Raw genomic sequence first — 17,815 nt, 5'->3', positions numbered from 1 at the left:
GAAAAGGCATCTGGAACTTTCCCTTAGTGGGGTCCAATGGCATCCCACGCTTGATCTCTCCAAGACGGGGACCCTCGGGCTAGAGACAGCTGGAGCCTGCCTTGGTAGGAGCGGCCGGGCCACGTGTCCACATATTGTCCGTGGCTGCTTTCCAGCCGCAAGGGCAGAGGGGAGAATTTGCCCCAGAGACCATAGGGCTCCCAAAGGCTAAGCTTCCTGCAGTCTGTCCCTTACAGACAGAGTGCGCGAACACGGGTTCAAAAGCTGAGCGCCTGCTGGCTACGTCCAGCACGTATTCAAACGCCCTGCCCATTTTCCATTGCCTTCCAAACTGATGAATGGGAATAACTGACAGATTTTACAAGGAACAACTCAAGCTTATTTCTGCAAGGGTTCAGCTGACTTTCAGGGATGGGGCGGGTAGTTGGAAAGGTCAGGAGAAAAACACTCTGTCTGCGGCTCGTTATAAAACAAACCTCTAGTGCGTGCCCTCGACACAGCCGCCTCACTGGGCGGAGGATGCTGGGTGAAGCTGGGGCGGCCTGACATGTACCAGATGCCCACCAAATGTTTGTTGAATGACTAATGAATGAACAGTGACCTTCACAAGGATCCAGAGCTGGTCTCGCACCTGGAGTGTTTGGACACGGACGTGAAGATGAAGGCAAAGACCTACCAGCCCGCTGCTGGCTTTTACCTAAGAGATTCAGAGCAAATGGAGCACACGGTGTCACCCAGGCGGTACCAGAAGAGCCCCCGGATTGGGCCACCGCATGCAGCTCTGAGGCTCCCAGGGTCTCCTAGAGAGTAGGATGGGACCCCAGTGGATACCGGATCATCCTTTAAAAACTCTGGTGAGGAATGCGGACGGCCGCCATCTCCGGCTTCTAATTACACCTCTGCGTCTCTCAGGAAGGAAGAGCCACTTGCCACGGGCACACTTCACAGCTCATCTGAAACCCGACACGGCTGGCGTCATTGCCTGTGTGCTTCCTGAAGCCAGGAGAAGGGTTCTGGAAACCGGTTCCCCGCTCGTCAGGGCAAAGGGCCTTGACCTCTAACCTCAGACTCCACCGGTCTCTTCTACCAGGAGCCGGGGTGTGCGTGGGAAGGGGCAGGGCAGGGCAGGAGCCACCCCCAGGAGGCCAAGCTGCCAGTGAGAAAAGTCCAGTCCCTAATTTGTCTCTTTCCAGACTGAGTGGGGGAAAATGCTGGGAAGCCCAGATCTTACTGTGGAGCCCTAATAACAACGATAATGATAACGGAGATGGTTGGTCGAGTCCTATTATTCCCACCTTGTGAACATTAAAGGGTGAGATGCACCTGATTTTGTTACCAAATAACACGAGGGCACATCTCAACCCTTCATCTTTTCAAATCCAGGCCGCACCTGAGTGTTCATTATGCTCCAGTCCGTGTTCAGCACCCCCTAATGCTGGTGGTTCCCACATCCCGCCTCTTGCTGAGCTTCAGAGTCTACCCTCCGCTGCTCAGGGGCTCTTTCGGGTGGCGTGGAGTCCTAAGCCCCAGTACTTGTGAGCGTGGCCTTCATTGGAAACAGGGCCTTTGCACGTGCTGGGGTTGAAGCAAAGCCGTTAGAGTGGCTCTCCTGCAGGGGAATGTGTCCTGAGGGAAAGGGGACGTCGGGCCAGAGACAGACAGACACCCAGGGAGAACAGATACGCCAGGGGAGTGTGCGGTGGCAAGGGATGCAGACTGCCGGGCAGCACCAGCCACTAGGGGAGAATCTGCCCCAGGCCCTCGGCCGGAACCAAGCTGGCCAACTCCTGGTCTCGGATGTCCAGCCTCTGGAACTGCGAGAGAGCTGACTCCTGTCGCTGACCCCCGCCCCCCGCCCGTCGGTGTTATTTTGTTAGGGCAGCTGCAGAAAATGAAGGGACCGTGGAATCAACGCTCAGATGTCCCCCGAGCCCCGGCTTCTCAATGCTACCCCCTCACCAAGCCCAGGCTTCTTTTGGTGTCCTCCACGTCAGCTGGTGATGCCAACACCGATCGGGCCCTCAGGCAGGGAAGTCTCCGAACCCGGAGAGCCGCTGTCATGGTCCGCATCTCCTGTGCTGATGCAGAGATGTCGGGGGAAACGGCTGGGTTGTGAGCGCTGCACGCTCCTCAGACCGTCCTAGCTGGGCTGGGCGGTGACCGTGCGGCTGGGCGCGGCTGGGGCCGGTGGGTCGCTGGGGGCCTCTTTCCTGTGGCCCCTTCTGCTGTCTCTGCTTCCTGGTGGCCACGAGTGGAGCAGCTGTTCTTCACCACGCCCTCCCGCCACCATGTTCGGCCTCACCTTGGGCCCAGGGCAGTGGATTCAGCCAACCATGGACTGAACCTTCGAACCAGATGAACTGTCCCTCCTCCAAGTTGTCCTCGTTGGGCATTTCGGTCACAGCAACAAAATGCTAACTAAACTGCCACGTAGGCTGGTCAGTGAGGGAGGCGTCCAGACGGACACGTCCAGCCTTCACTCGTAGCCTTGAGATCGGGGCTCGGACGTGCTAATGGTTAAAATCTCCGTCGAAACGCCCAGATTTCCAGCTTCCCTGGAGATCAATGGAGAGATCCGGCAGCCTTATGTTGGCAGCTCCTTCCTGGTGCCTGCGCTGGCTCTGGTCTCCCGTCACACCTTCCTCGCTCCAGAGGTCCCCCCCGGCCTGTAGCTTGCATGTCCAACCCTGTCAACAGCAATTGGCAGGATGTGTGGGGACCAGTTCCAGCCCTCTGGGTTAAGTGGGGACAAGACTCCAGAATTTCCAGATGAGGAGAAGTTACTGTCCTAGTCCCTCCCAGAAGCTCTTGCGTCTTTGGTCCCTCCGTCTGCCCAGAGTACGGCCTCCAATAGAAATGATGGAGAATAATGTGTGTGGGTAGCATACACGGTGGTGGCACCCAGGGACGCCTCGGACAGAAGCCGTGGCTTAGAGGACACTCGGGTGCACACTGCCAGTGTGCTGCATTTCTGTGAAGTCGCAAATGTGTTTAAAGCCTGAAAGCTACGACTGGGAGAAGGACAGTCCTTAAAAGAACTGCTAAGGAAGCATCTGTCATAATCCCCCACTCGGTATCCTGAATGTATAATTTCTGCCGTGACTCAGCACATCTTGGGGACTGAGAAACCAACAGTCCCTCTTATTCGTATAAAGAATATTGAGAGGCACAGAGATGGAGGTCATCCAAGTTCAGAGACTGCTTTCTAGCTGTGTGGCCTTGGGAAGGTCACTTAACCTCTCTGAACCTCGTTTGTAAATGGGACACCAGTTCTCCTCTTTGCAGGACGAGAGAACTAAAGAGAAGGCCTCCCTGGGAGCTGTGCTTAGCACACAGTAGGTCTTAAAAATGTACAGTGATCTTGACGATTCAGACTGCGGACTCCAGACTGCTCTCCACACGCTTGGTCTTGGGAACAGCTAGAACGGCTTCATCAGACTCTTCTGAGATCAGGGTTTTCTTTCTGAAAACCCAGAACGTATTTAGTTTTGAACCTCCATTTCCAAACTGGATTGGAATAAGCTCTTCTCTGCACTAAAACAAAGTGATGAAGAAAACAAAGCCAGACGACCCTACTTTTTAAAAATTTTTCCAGGAAGTTTCCCTATTTTCTCATAATGAGAGATCATTAAAATAACCAGAAGACAAATGGCACCAAATTAATAAAAATGTAGATCAAATGATCCTCTGTTACCTATTTTTGCTCAGTCGCAGTCGAGCAACGCATTGATTAAACGGCCAGCGAACCCTTGTGGTCGTATTCATTACGATGGTATCATCTATTTTATTATGATAGGATAATAACTAACACCGTCTTGCGGACAGACATTTCTCTGTGGGCTAAGTAATCATTTACTGTGGATCCGCACCATGGAACACCGGGTCCATTTCACCCGTGGTGGAAGGGGCCCGAGGGCTGGGGAGGGGAGGAGCTGGCTAATTTTTGTATTTATCACAAGGCTCAGCCGGCGGGATTCCCACGAGGACGGGGCTTCCGGTGCACCGGGAAGTCTGTCATGATCCAGGCAAGATTTTAGAAATGTCAGAAAAAGACGGTCAATGGGCTGTTTTTATTAGATTGTTTTTGTTTTTATCGACTCCGAACCCGATAGCGGATCCGATCATTTCTCAGGTGCTGATTTATCCGCGGGCTCATGAATTCATCAGGCGTCATTCATTATTCATAGGCAGACGGGGGAGGGACGTGCGAAGCCCAGTTATCCCAGGACGTGGAGGTGCTCACGGCCGCGTGGGAAAGGCCGGACGTGACTGATGGGTCGCTTTCAGCGGGCAGAGCGTGCACGGAGCTTTGTGAAGGCCCAGGTGTCAGGAACGGTGCTGCCAGTGTTTGCAAGTGGCTTCGGGAGCGAAGCTCCTGCTTCTTTAGGACCTCTGCTTGGCCCAGGAGGGCTCAGCAGCCTGTGGTCCCCGGCCAGCCACGGGCAGAGCCAAGGTGTGAGGTCCAGTCTGCTGCACCCTAAGGACTCACCGTTCACCTGTGTGACGCTGGCACTGCATGTATGGGTGACGTCTAAAGCACAGGTCCCGGGCGGGGCAGGGCAGGAAGGCCCGGACGGGCGGGCGAGGGCTGGCCCGTTGAACGGCTCCCGTGGAAAGCTCCAGACGCTCTTGCCTGGAGAGTCCAGGCCCAGACTTGTTTGCTCTTCTGATTTAATTTATTTTTTTTAGTAAGAAACCTGAATTTTTGTCTAAAGTCTCTTGATTCAACTGACAACTAATTTAATTGAAAACAAATAATAAGCAAAACAGAGTGTGAGTCCCCCCCATCCCCCGAAAACAAGCAACAAACAAAAAAAAGGATCTGCAAGCTGAACAAGCCCAGAGCTGGCAGCGGGAGCGCGGCTTTGGAGCCGGACGCGGCTGCAGGCCACTTGGTATGCCAGGCAACCGCCGCTCCTTCCTCCTTCCGTTGCTGCTGGGAGGCTCCTGTCACCCTGTGGGCGTCGCTGGCCTAGGCTGCTTCTCCCCAGGCCCTGCTCTGTCTGCACCCGGTGTCCAGCAGAGGGTCCCTGTCCACCGCGTGGAAGCCTGTGCTCCGCCCTGTGCGCCAAGCATCCGGAGGCTGGACACCAGCCGCCTCCAGGGCTCCTTGAGGCTGGCAGGGAGGCGAACGTCCCCCGAGCCGCTTCTGCTCTGGTTTTCCTTTGGAGCTGGAAGAGCTGCGGCCTTAGCAATGCACCCCACTTGCTGTCAACATGCATGTGTGACATGGCCACTCTTCGCGGGTGCCAGGGGAGGGGAGGGGCACCTGCAGAGCCAAGGAGATGGGGAGAGACAGGATCCTGACGTGGCGGATGGCAGAGTGGCGGGCGTTGAGGCAGCGTGCTGCAGCCCTCTGATGGGGAGGAACCGCGCCCGAGGAGGCGCCTGTGAAAGTGGCATGGTCGTTAGCTAAACCAGCAGGTGTGGGTGCAGTCCAGGGGCCGAGAGGGGAGAGGGGGAGCACGTCCCCTTCATTACTGCCACCAGGGCTGCACCACCATCAACACCCTCCCCATCAGAACCACCATCACCACCATCACCACCATCACCATCATCACCATCATCACCATCATCACCATCACCATCACCATCATCACCATCATCACCACCATCACCATCATCACCATCACCATCACCATCATCACCATCATCACCATCACCATCACCATCATCACCATCATCACCACCATCACCATCACCATCATCACCATCATCACCATCACCATCATCACCATCACCATCACCATCACCATCATCACCATCACCACCATCACCACCATCACCATCATCACCATCATCACCATCATCACCATCACCATCACCATCATCACCATCATCACCATCACCATCACCATCATCACCATCATCACCACCATCACCATCACCATCATCACCATCATCACCATCACCATCATCACCATCACCATCACCATCACCATCATCACCATCATCACCATCACCATCACCATCATCACCATCATCACCATCACCATCACCATCATCACCATCATCACCACCATCACCATCACCATCATCACCATCATCACCATCACCATCATCACCATCACCATCACCATCACCATCATCACCATCACCACCATCACCACCATCACCATCATCACCATCATCACCATCATCACCATCACCATCACCATCATCACCATCATCACCACCATCACCATCATCACCATCACCATCACCATCATCACCATCATCACCATCACCATCACCATCACCATCATCACCATCATCACCACCATCACCACCATCACCATCACCATCATCACCATCATCACCATCACCATCACCATCATCACCATCACCACCATCACCATCACCATCACCATCACCACCATCACCACCATCATCGTCATCACCATCATCACCACCATCACCATCACTGTCACCATCACCACCATCACCATCATCGCCATCACCATCACCACCATCACCACCATCATCATCATCACCATCACCATCACCACCACCATCACCACCATTACCACCATCATCATCATCACCATCATCACCATCATCACCATCATCACTATCACCATCACATCATCATCACCATCACCATCACCACCACCATCACCACCATCACCATCACCACCATCACCACCTCCACCTCCACCACCATTACTACCTCCACTACCCCACTCCATCTGAACCACCATTACCATCATCACCCACCCCATCAGAACCACCATCACCTCCACCACCACCTCGAACACCTCCACCATCATCACCATCACCATCACCATCACCAACACCAACACCATCACCCCATCGCCATCAGCACCATCAGCACCATCACCATCACCACCTTAGCACCTCTGTCACCACTCCCACCCTTGTCATCACCACCAAGGCCAGTGCCATCACTGACGCCTGCACCACGGCCCCTCAGTCCCTCTGCACTCCTGAGGGCGTCCTCTCAAGCCTCTTCCATGTGCTCTGACTGGAGACCCGGAACCCTTTGACCCGGGTATGCTCTACACTCGTTTAAAGGTAAGAAGGCGGAGGCTGAGAAGGAAGGTCCTCACCAAGACCACACTGCTCATTGGTGCGGCTCCAACTTCAAAGCCAGCTCCTGACTCTGAGCTGTACCCTGACCCCTGCACCACGTGGCTACCACGCACTGCTGCCCCCGAGAGAAGGGCCAGTGCTTCCGGGTGCTCAGGATGCTGCCAGCACTCGCCAGGTGCTCAGCCTATGTGCGTTATTTCAGAAGTATGGAGGCTCTGAAGGAGGCTCCAAGCCTCTCCTCCAGCCCCCAGTGGCTGCTGAAATCCCTCTCCTGGGTGTGCCCCTCCCAGCCCCACCGCCTTGCCACGTGGCCTTCCTGTGGCCTTCTTAGTCATGTGGTTTACGACCCAGCCTATGCGTATGAACTAATCTCAATTCAACTGCTGCCAACTGCAAAGATTTATTTCCCACTAAGGTCACACCCTGAATTCTGAATGGACATGAATTTGGGGGGACACTATTCAACCCAGTGCACTCATACACAGATGTGGAACGTTGTTCCCAGAGTCTTCTGGATAAACCGGAAATTGAGCAACACGGACTGTATCCCCCAGGGCAAACAGTTGGCTGTAAAAAGTGATCTGTCCTGTTGGGCAAGTGAGCGGCTCCTTCTGATTCCCCACGGCCCGGGAGAGTCCACACAGCCCCACCCAGCTGGCTCCCACTGCCCTTACCTGGCCAGTGCTGGTTGGCCTGCGTGAGACCCCAGCAGGAGCCCTCGCCCCTGGGGGCGGCTCAGCACTGGGAGCAGACTCCACCCTCTCTGCCTTTCCTTCCTGGTGTCTGTGGGATCTAGGTTCAACCATGCTGTTGTTCAATCAACCCAAGTAAACACACAATTGGGGTCACAAGGGCAAGACGCAGGCACATCAGCCCTCAAGTAGGATGCGAGCTGGGACTGGCTGCAGCCACCATGGTGCTTCCCTGGCTAGAGTTCAGGGGAGACCCTTTGGCCACTATCAACGTGGGAGTTCTGGAGTCCCACCTCAGAACGGCATGGGGCCAGAGGCCCTCAATACCAGCTTTTGAAACCAAGCAAATCTGGCTTTGAACTCTAGCTCCAGCCCCAACTGGCTGTGTGGCCTTAGACAAACCCCTTAACCTCTCTGACTCATCCTTAGAACAAGGATAGGCTCCGCTTGGCCCAAGGATTTCTGTGGCCAAATGCAATGTGTGAAGTCCCTCAAATAGTGCCAGGTCGAAGGTGGGCACTCAACAAATGACAACCACCCCCAAATTATTGTCATGTCTACCGTGAGTTGCGCTGGGGTCACCAGACAGATGACACAAGGAACGTTCATGGGTCTGGAGGACCAGAGTGGGTGGGGATAAGGGAGATGAAGTCTCCTCCAATCAGAAGCCTTGTTGATGAGGACATGGGGGTTCTCCGTCACCCATTGGCTGTTTGAGACAGGAAGTCTTCTGAGCGGGACAGCAGGCCCCGCCCCTCGGCCCCAGCCTTCATCCTGTGGTCATTTCGTATGCGCTACCCGTGTACCATAGGTGACACCTTATTAAACAAGGTTTGCCGCCACCAGGCAAGTCACAAGGAAGCCAGGAATTAAGCTCCAGCTTCCCGCATGGCCTAATTGGATTACAGGGACCTTGTGAATGCGGTGTTGACTATGGAATGCACAGGGGATTATTCCGTAATGACTTCCTTCTGTCCTCCTTCTCTAAGCCTGACAATCAGGAATCGCTTTCCAGGAGGAGGGAACCCACCGGAAGGAGCCGACTTCCTCCTTTAAGTTGGGGCTCCCCCCTCACCCCTGGGCCTAGACCAGGTCTCTGGTCTCACCCCTGGTCTGGATTCCAGATCCAAATAACAACAGTGTCCATGGCCATCTCTGTCTTGAGGTCCCACAGGAATCTCAGGGTCGCCCAAAGAACCCACCACTTCTCTATCTCCAGATTCTTCTAGACCTTCTTCTTTGGTGAATTCTCCAAGCAGCCTGAGCCAGGAACTCGGGAATCTCTGTTGTCCCTTCTTCCTTAAATCCAGGAGGCCGCTCTGCAGCCTAACGCGAAGCACCTCCTGTCTCCAGCCCCTTCTCCCCACGAGAGTACAGTATTCCCTCCAGTTCCCAATTCTTCGCCTCTGCTTCTGCTTCTTTTCTCTAAAAAACAAAAACAAGGCTTCTGGTGTGAGCTAAAAAATAAAATAAAATACAAATAAAAAAACAAGGCTGCCCATCTCCCAATGAAGACTCCCTAGTGAAACCCTTCCACCAAACAGCCCTGCGTCGTCGCAAGGGGGCTTGGTCTCCCTGGGCCTAAGCGAAGGCTGCTAATCAATTCCACCATGGTCTCCCGCTGAGCAAGCCTGGGATGGAGTTTGCTCTGAGTTCGCTGGGGTGGCGGGAGAGAAGGGAGCCTGGGCCATCTCGGGACCCCTGGTGCTCTGCCCTCTTCGGCCTGCCTGGCTCTCCTCCCCCACCTCCAGCCTAGGATTCTCGGCCCCGGGGGGTGCCATGACTCAGACCCCCACACCTGGGCAAGCGCAGCTCGCTCTACCTGAACGCCCTTCCTCCCACATCTCCCTGGAACACACTCCTTCCCTCAGATGTCATCTCCACCATGAAGTCCCCGGATGCGGGTGCTCTCCCTTCAGCCCCCACCGCCCTGTACCCCAGCCGCCCTCCACCAAGTGTCACGTTACATGATTCATCGACCCGGTTTGCGTGTCTGCCTGCCCTCTGGCTTTTTCTAGCTCCCGTGCTGGGGACAGGGACAGGGCTTGTGCATCTCTGCATCCCCAGGTCCTAGCGCAGCTCAGCTGTGTTCAGTGACAGTTTGTATCAAGTGAGTGAATAAATGGCACCTCACTGGGTCTCAGAGCAGTGAAGTCACCTGCTCAGGCTGCTGTGGGGTGGACCCAACCTGTCTGAGCGAGCGATCCCCCAGGACCTCTGGCCATGTTTGGAGACATCTGGGGCTGTCACAGTGGAAAGGAAGGTACTCCTGGCTTCTCTCTGGTACAGTCCAAAGATGACATTGAATATCTCTGTTAATCAGTTTTTTTGACGTTGTGACCAAAATAAGAACAACTCAGAGGAGGGAAAGTTTGTGTGACTCACAGTTGCAGAGGTCCCAGGCAGGGTCAGCCGCCATCGCACCGGGCCCATGAGAGGTCGAACATCACGGCGGGAGGCCATGACAGTGGGCTGCTCCTCTGCTCATAGAGGCCAGGGAGCAGAGATGGGGGAAGGGACCAGAGGGAAGCTGCACCCCTCCAGGGCAGCCCCAGTGACCCGCCTCCTGCCGCCACGCCCCGCTGCCTGCGGTCACCACCGAGCCAGCCCATTCAATCTTGGATGGACTGCCTAGGTCCCGCTTTCACAGTCCAGTCATCTCACCTGCATTGACACAGGAGCTTTGGAGGGACCCCTGGCACCCGAACCACACCAACATCTTACAAGGTATAGGACACTTGGTTTGCAACAGAGAATCATCCAGCCCATAGTGTCGACAGAGCCAGCCACCCAGGGCGAGCCACCCGGCCCCTCAGCCTTCGCACGTGACCGTGACCTTGAACACCCCCTGTGGTACCTGCGAGGTGTAACCTTGTTGGTTTAACTGCTGAGGGTCGCAGGCTGCACAGACGCAGTCTGTGTTGAGCCTCTCTGAGAGCCACGCATCCTGATGTCCCTTTTTCTTCCAAATCCTGGGACTCCATAATTAAACAGACGCAACTCCACCAGTGACAGGTCTGGGTGCAAGCCACGTCTCCAATCTCCCTGTCCCCGAGGCGTCACTTTGAAACCCACTACCTTATGCAGATTTCTAGCAGCTGCAAGGAATACATGCAGATTTCTTTTCTCCTTTTCTTCTTGCAGATGTTCTTAGGAGCAAGGTAAATAAGTAATTTAGATAAATCCAGAGAACTCAGGATCCGCATCCGCAGGAGCCACGCCAAGTCGACAGAGGGTTAACAGAACCCAATCCATTTTCATCAAGAAAGTTTGAACTTTGGTCCGAGTCTGCAACTTAGCCGCGATATTACATTATTTATTATTCATGGGGCATTGTAACTTACCACAGACTCTGAGTAATCTTTTTAAGCCTGCCAAAAGAACCGGTGTTAATTGCTTACACTGGAACATATTTGCTGTTGGAAATGTCACACCATAATTATATCCCATTTCGCTGTCTGACAAGTAATATACTAAAAGAAAATTGGGTTTCTTATTTTCTTCCGCTTCTTCCTGTGATGTGTAAAACCATTCTGGGAACCCTTCAGGCAGCAGGCAGGTGGCAAGTTTCTGGACTTGTCACGAAGTTCGTCAGAGAAACTTTCCAGGCTGTCAGGGATGCAAATAAGTAGCCCTGCCTTGGGCACTTTGAACCCTGGGCCAGGACACACCTGCTCATAGGGCCCATGTTTGATTTGGTGTTCAGATTTTACCATCTTGAAACTCTTAAGTCAATTTTTAGCAAAGCACCCCACCTTTTCATTGATATTGGGCCCTGAAAATTATCTAGTTGACCCTGCAAAAGAGGAAGGGATGGGAGGGCTGCGTATGTTCCTTCTGATTGTACATTCCATCATCTGATCTCTGATTAGACATTCAGTGATCCCAGGGGACTGGTTCCAAGACCCTGTGGGTATCAAAATCCAAGGACACTCAAGTCGGTTAAGTACCATGGTGCGCTATTAGCATATAACCTACCCACACCCTCCCGTGCACTTTAGATGATCTCTAGATGATTCGTAATACCTACTACAATGTCAGCGCTATGTCAGTCATTTCCGTACTGTCTTGTGCATGCAATAAGAGAAAAGAGTCTGTGTGAATTCAGTACAATTTTTGATCAAATATTTTCATCCCGCGGTTGGTTGAATATGGAAATTAAGGGCCAGCTGCGTGTGCGCGCGTGCGTGTGTGTGCGCGCCTGCAAACCTGTGCCTCTCCCTGGCTTGCGAGGTCATGCAGGGCACAACATCTAGTCAGATGGCTCTTTCTGAAAGGCTGGCACTCAATATGGGGTTGGCTGAGCTTTTCTTAAAGTGGGGGTTGGACATCGGTGGCACTGGAGCCAAGGTCAGCCGGCCACTTGTTTCGTAAGACAAGTTCAGTGGGAACCCAGCGGCGCGCGTGTGCTTTGCCATCATCTGAAGCGGCTTGCTCTCTGCACCCAACCAGTGGAGGAGGGGGTCTGGCAAGAGGAGCCCCAGGGACAAGCCTCGGGGCCCTGCGTGTCACTCACGCTTGCATTTGATTGGCTCACGCGAGCCACTTGGCTGGACCTAACTGCAAAGGATGCCGGGAAGTCGGTTCCAGTAGGCGCCAGGGAAAAGGCAGAAGGGGGCTTGAGGAGGAGCCTCAGCTGCTCCAGCAGACACGATTCTCTCCCCGTGCAGTTATTTCCAGCCCAGCCTGAGTCCCCGGCAGCTTGGAAGTGCACGTGACTGCGTGGCTGTGCTCAGGCGAAAGGGTCACCTTCCTTGATGCTGAGCGCACATCTCCAGGAATCAGTCCGCTGTAAGGCGGCAGCGGATCTGACAGGGATACGGGGCACAGGGGAAGCAAGGTTAGTAATTTAGTTGTCATTGGCTGACAGGTTAGTCTTAGAATATGTTCCCTGCAATTCAAGGCTTGCGAGAGAGAAGACAGAGAGGGGCACTTAACAAATGCCAGCCTTCCCCCCTGGCACGTCTGCCTCCGCTGACCCTGGGCGGCTGAGCAGCGTCTCTGGAAGATTCCGTCAGTGCCTCGGCCCACTCGCTCCTGCTGTTCTTGTTTCGCCTTCCTGGGAAGTTTCCTTAGTTGTGGTCCTCAAGAAGCAGCTGTCATGGTTGCTGGGCGCCTCTGCAAATACTGCTAGGACTCGGTCTCAAGGAGGAGCCCAGGGATCTGCATTTTGAGTCAGCTCCTCAGGGGAATCTTCTAGAGAAGCACTGGTTTCCAATCCGAATTTTGCAACCTCTGCACTTGACATTTTGAACCCATTTATCCCTTATCCTGTGCAAAGTAAGGAGGTCAGCGGCATCCCTGGCTTCCTCCACTGTGACAACCGAACTTGTCTCCAGACCTTGCAAATGTCCCTAGGGTAGGAAGCAAAATTGCCCCTGGTGGAGAAGTGCTGGCTTAGAGGATAATGTGCTGTTTCTGCAGCATGAACTGTAAATGGACCTCAGAGTTCCGTGTCTCTCTGTTAGAGTCTCACACGCATCTGTGTGAGGTCCTGTGACTCGGTCTCCCTGTGTGAATGAAAGTGCTGGTCACTTCCTGAGCAAGCAGTTCACTGGGTGAATTCATCACATCAATCCTGGTCCCCTCTGAGTGCTGTAAAATGGTGGAGTTGAAATGGAAGTAGCTTGGGTCCCCAGGTCACCTCCTGAAGGAAAGTCCTGCAAAAAGACTTCCAGAACAGCCCAGGGGTGATAAGCCTTTTCTGAGTCAAGCCATTGTGAGCTGAGGGACCATGTATTACTGCAGCAGAGCCTAGCATTGACCTGACTAATCCTGGATTTTATTGCTCCAAGTCAGGCATAAGAAACAACCACCTTCCTTTCCTTATCGGACTTTCAAGCCCTGTTCTTAATACATTAGAGACAAGGTGAACTGGTGGCTCTGAAATCAGGTTCACCTGGGTTCAAATCCCAGCCCTGCCACTAGCTGTGTGATCTTGATCATGTTACAGAACCTCTCTCAGTCTCAATTCTTTCCTTCTCTATAAAATAAGGATACTGATGGCACCTGCATCATAGCGTTTGTGTGAGCATTAAATGGAAAGAAATGCAGCCAGCCCCCAAAGTTCTTGGCACATGCCTGGCATGTAGTAAGTGCTTAACAAAACACTGGCCTTTGTCAATATTATATTTCTGGCAGGCTCCACATACATATTTTCTTGAGTCAGCATCTTTCAGAGTCCTGGTTCCTTCCAATCGATCAACTTCCTTGTCTCTATTGACTGAAGGACCAGGTTTTGTTAATACTGAACAGGAGTGAAGGCAGGTGGATGGGGCTAAGGATACCCAAGAGAGAGAGTATGGCTTGGAGATATGACTGCTTCCAAATCAAGGGCAGGGTGATCGTGCTACCAGGAGTGGGTGGTGGTGGCCAGTAAGGGATGTTCATGGCCCACTCAGTTCACACGGACCCGCTCCATACTGGCCAGGATACTGAGACAGCAAGGAAAGGCAGTCTCGTCCACAGACCACGTTCACCTGAACATGCAGAGGCCTGTTCCCACCCAGGGTGAGATTTCCATCAGAATTGGAGAGATAAACAACTGATCATATCTGCCCAGGTCAGGAGCCACCGGACGAGCATCAGAAGTGACAGAGAGTGTCGTGACCTGAGTCCCCCAGTTTTATCCAGATCGCCTCCAGTCCCCGCCACCCACGACTCTCCTCTCAAGTGCATTGTATTGAGAACGCCTGGGTGGCCCTCCCACCCCGGGTGACAGCTTGCTCAACTTTCAATTGTGCTCAGTTTTTTTTTTTTTTTTTGAAATGGCAGTTTCAATAAATTCTACCCACTGATGCATTGTTTAACCAAATGTCACTTCTCTGCCGTTCTCATTTAAGTATCATCTGTTAGGTTTACACATTGGTACACCCATGAAATTAACATTACACGTGTTTCCTTTAGGAGCTGGCTACATTTAATTTAATTGACGTTGTTCTCACCGTCGGTGGCCTCCGAAGCCCTGGTGGCGGGGCTCCCGCCTCCTGGAAGGCCTGTCTTAACCCTGCGCTGTCTGGAAAGCAGGGACTCCCCTTCACCAGGCTTAAGATGCGTTTTCCTTCATCATTTCCTTCATCATCGTCAGCTCATTTCTGAAGGTGCTTATTAAGAAATGGAAATTCTCCAAGTCTGTGATCAAATGCGGCTCCCAAGCTGTGGCTGGTTCCCAGGCCATGACGGCCGGTGACTGATGTGGGGACGGACTCATCCCAACACGGGGCAGAGCGGGGTCCATCTCCAGGAAGTGCTGATGGCCAGGAAAAGACAGAGTTCATTTATTCCACTTCCCCTGGGGACTCGGGGAGAGGGACTGTGTGGCCTGGGCCAGGGCCCGACCCACCAACCTGTCAGCAGCCAGCGGCGCTTATTTCTCTGATACGTGGTGTGTCCCTCTGAGTACTGTCTCTCCCCAGAGATGACCCTCCAGGCAGTCCTGTTTCAGAAGCAATGACTCCTGCAGGTGCCACCGCCTGTCTCTGAGGCACTGAGGTGACCATCTTTGAAGGCATTCAAGAAAGAAGGCAGCAGCTGTTCATGATTTACCCAGGATGCACAGAAGCATCAAAGAGAAGCAAAAATCCAAAGGGAAGGCCTTCTCTTCTCTGGGGACTCCCTCTCTCCCTGACTCCCTCCTCCTTGTGGTTGGGATCTCAGCTCATGGTGGCTTCCCCTCATCCCCTGACCGTCTCCCTGGACCCTGGCAGCCGGAACTTTTGCTTCCTTGCAGCCAATACCTGTTGTGGACCGTGTTTGTCTGTGTTCCCACCCCACCCCCAACGGATGATAAGCTCCTTGAGGTCACACTGAACAGGGGTCTCGCTCCTTTCTGCATCCCTGGCGGGGTGGCTGCTCCTGGCGGGTGCTCTGTGAGTACCAGGGAAGGGGAGGAGGGGGCAGGGAGAAGGTGATAAAGCAGGCATGGAGAAGGTTCCGGCACGTCGTTGAAGACGCAGTGCCTGTGACAAAGCTGGGTGCACAGGGTTGTGTCGTGCACGTGTGTGTGTGCGTGCGCGTGTGTTTCATGAAATGTTACTGGTGGTGACGCTGGGCGCGCTCACGTCTGAGGTTTCTTTGCTTTCCTTTTTGACTTAAGTCATGCCGTTCTCCAGGTTGCATTTTCTGTAGCGAGTATGTGTTATCTAGACAGAAATCAAGGAACGGCCAGAAGCACCCAGGCGCGCAGCTGGCAGGTCAGGATAGAGCCCCCTCGCGGCAGGCGCAGGGAGCAGTGTGCCTAGGACGCAGAGCATTCTAGAATCAGGCTGCCTGGATTAAATCCGAGTCCTTTACTTCCTAGCTAGGTGCCCTTGAGCATCTTGCCCCCTCCCTCTGTGCCTCGGTTTCCCTGTTTGTGAAAGGGACCTGCTGCTGTACTTAGCTCTTAGGTTTACTGCAAGGACCAAGTGAGATGAGGCATGGACAGGGCTTGACCAAGTGACCAGCTCGGACCAACCGTGCACCAGTGTGAGCCTTTATAATGACTCCTGTCTGCATCCCACAAGGTGATGGCATTCACATGACAAATGGGTACCAATTTGGGGAAATGTCCCTTTTTAAAAAGCAAGCACCTGCAGAGCACACTTATGGTTTATGATCAGGAGGCAGCGTTAATGGCCCATAATGTGATTACTATAAGGATTTTTATTAGGAAAATTCCAACCAATTTGGCATTAATTAATGTACTGTTAACTATAGAGTGTTACTCACTCAGTCCTTGGAGAGTCGGAGAAAATAAACCTGTTGTCAAAACCCTTACCCTGAGAAGTAAATAAGAGTGGTTTCCTCCTCGAGAGGCCCCGTTTGTAATAAAAATAGATGAGTTGCTGCGTTTTTCCGTGGCAGTATTTATTGAGCCTGTGAGTCCCTTCACGAGAGGAGAAGGAAGGGGAGATGGAAACCCCAAGCCACGGGAAGGTCAGAGGAGGAGCCTGCAGGTGGCCACCTCTGGTCAGAAGGCAGGGAGGGTGCTCGGAGCCAGCAGGCCGCAGACCTCAGGAGGACATGGAAGAGGACATGGGGGCCCACCTCCTACCTGGCCCCCACTCTGTGTCTGGAAGCAACGCATCCCACACCAACCCAGCACCCTGCCTGCCATCCCCTCCTCCACTGGGGTGATAAGCCTGTGGCCAGGGCTCGTCTCCATCTTTCATTATGGTCCTTAAGACGGCACCCAAGCTCCTGCAGGGCGCCACGGCTGTCTGTCCATCCCCGTCTCACACAGTGCTTCCTCTTGGCCTCTCTGATCCAGCCATACTAACCTTCCTCTTATCGACATCTTCTCTTCCTCTTCTCTTGTCCATCACATGCCGGTCCTTCTGCTGGGGGACCCTCCCCCTCTTCTCTTGCCCAGTGAACTCACCACTCGACCTGCAGATCGTACCCCAGAGGAGGCATGCTCGCCCCCGCCAGCAGTGTGCCAGGCTGCGAGGGCTGCCACCAGATACCATAGGCCGGGGACTTCAGCCGCAGACACGTATTGTCTCACCAGAGGGCCGTACGTCCAGGATCAGGGCAGCAGCACGGTCCGGGTTCTGTGAGCACCTCTTCCTGGCTTGCAGATGGCCGCCCCGTTGAGTCCTCATGTGGTGGAGAGGAAGCAAGCCCTCTGGTGTCTCTCCTCACAAAGGCGCTAATCCCACCAACCCCCAGCTCCACCCTGTCTCTTCTTTGAAGCGCGCGTGAGTTTTGGAGGGACAATTCCTGGCAAGTGTTATCCTTGATAAAGGAGAAGTTACCCAGCACGGAGAAGCAGAAGGAGGCTTCCATGATGCCCACGTACACTGTGGCTTCGGGAAAGAGCAATGGAGGGGCACGATGGGACAGGAGATTGGAAGGGGAGAAGAGAGAGTGCAGTCACCCACATGTTGCCAACGAAGGGAACAGTCATTTTCTCACATCCTTTATTGATCCTGCAAAGGTGTGCATGTTCACTATGTCTTCCCCTTCTGGAGAGTCTGCTGTGTGTAAGTAAAGGCTCTTGCTGGTGCACACAACTCCCCGCCCCACCCATCTCCAGAACAGGGCCTGCCTGGCACCTTGTTGGCACTCTTTGCAATTGCTACTGCAAAATAATTAACTACCCTAACTTT

At 53.6% G+C, this 17,815-nt stretch overlaps 1 protein-coding gene across 2 annotated transcripts in view; it reads left to right on the top strand.

The window, feature by feature from the left end:
- Positions 1–17,815, top strand: part of Xylt1 (xylosyltransferase 1) — a 262,914-nt gene that overhangs the window by 169,901 nt on the left and 75,198 nt on the right. The gene's annotated exons all lie outside the window — the stretch shown is intronic.

The sequence above is a fragment of the Sciurus carolinensis genome, chromosome 18, assembly GCF_902686445.1.
Source record: "Sciurus carolinensis chromosome 18, mSciCar1.2, whole genome shotgun sequence".
In the NCBI taxonomy this organism is placed as follows: domain Eukaryota; kingdom Metazoa; phylum Chordata; class Mammalia; order Rodentia; family Sciuridae; genus Sciurus; species Sciurus carolinensis.
The sequence above is the reverse complement of the archived record's forward strand: the minus strand, read 5'-3'. Positions and strand labels throughout refer to the sequence as shown.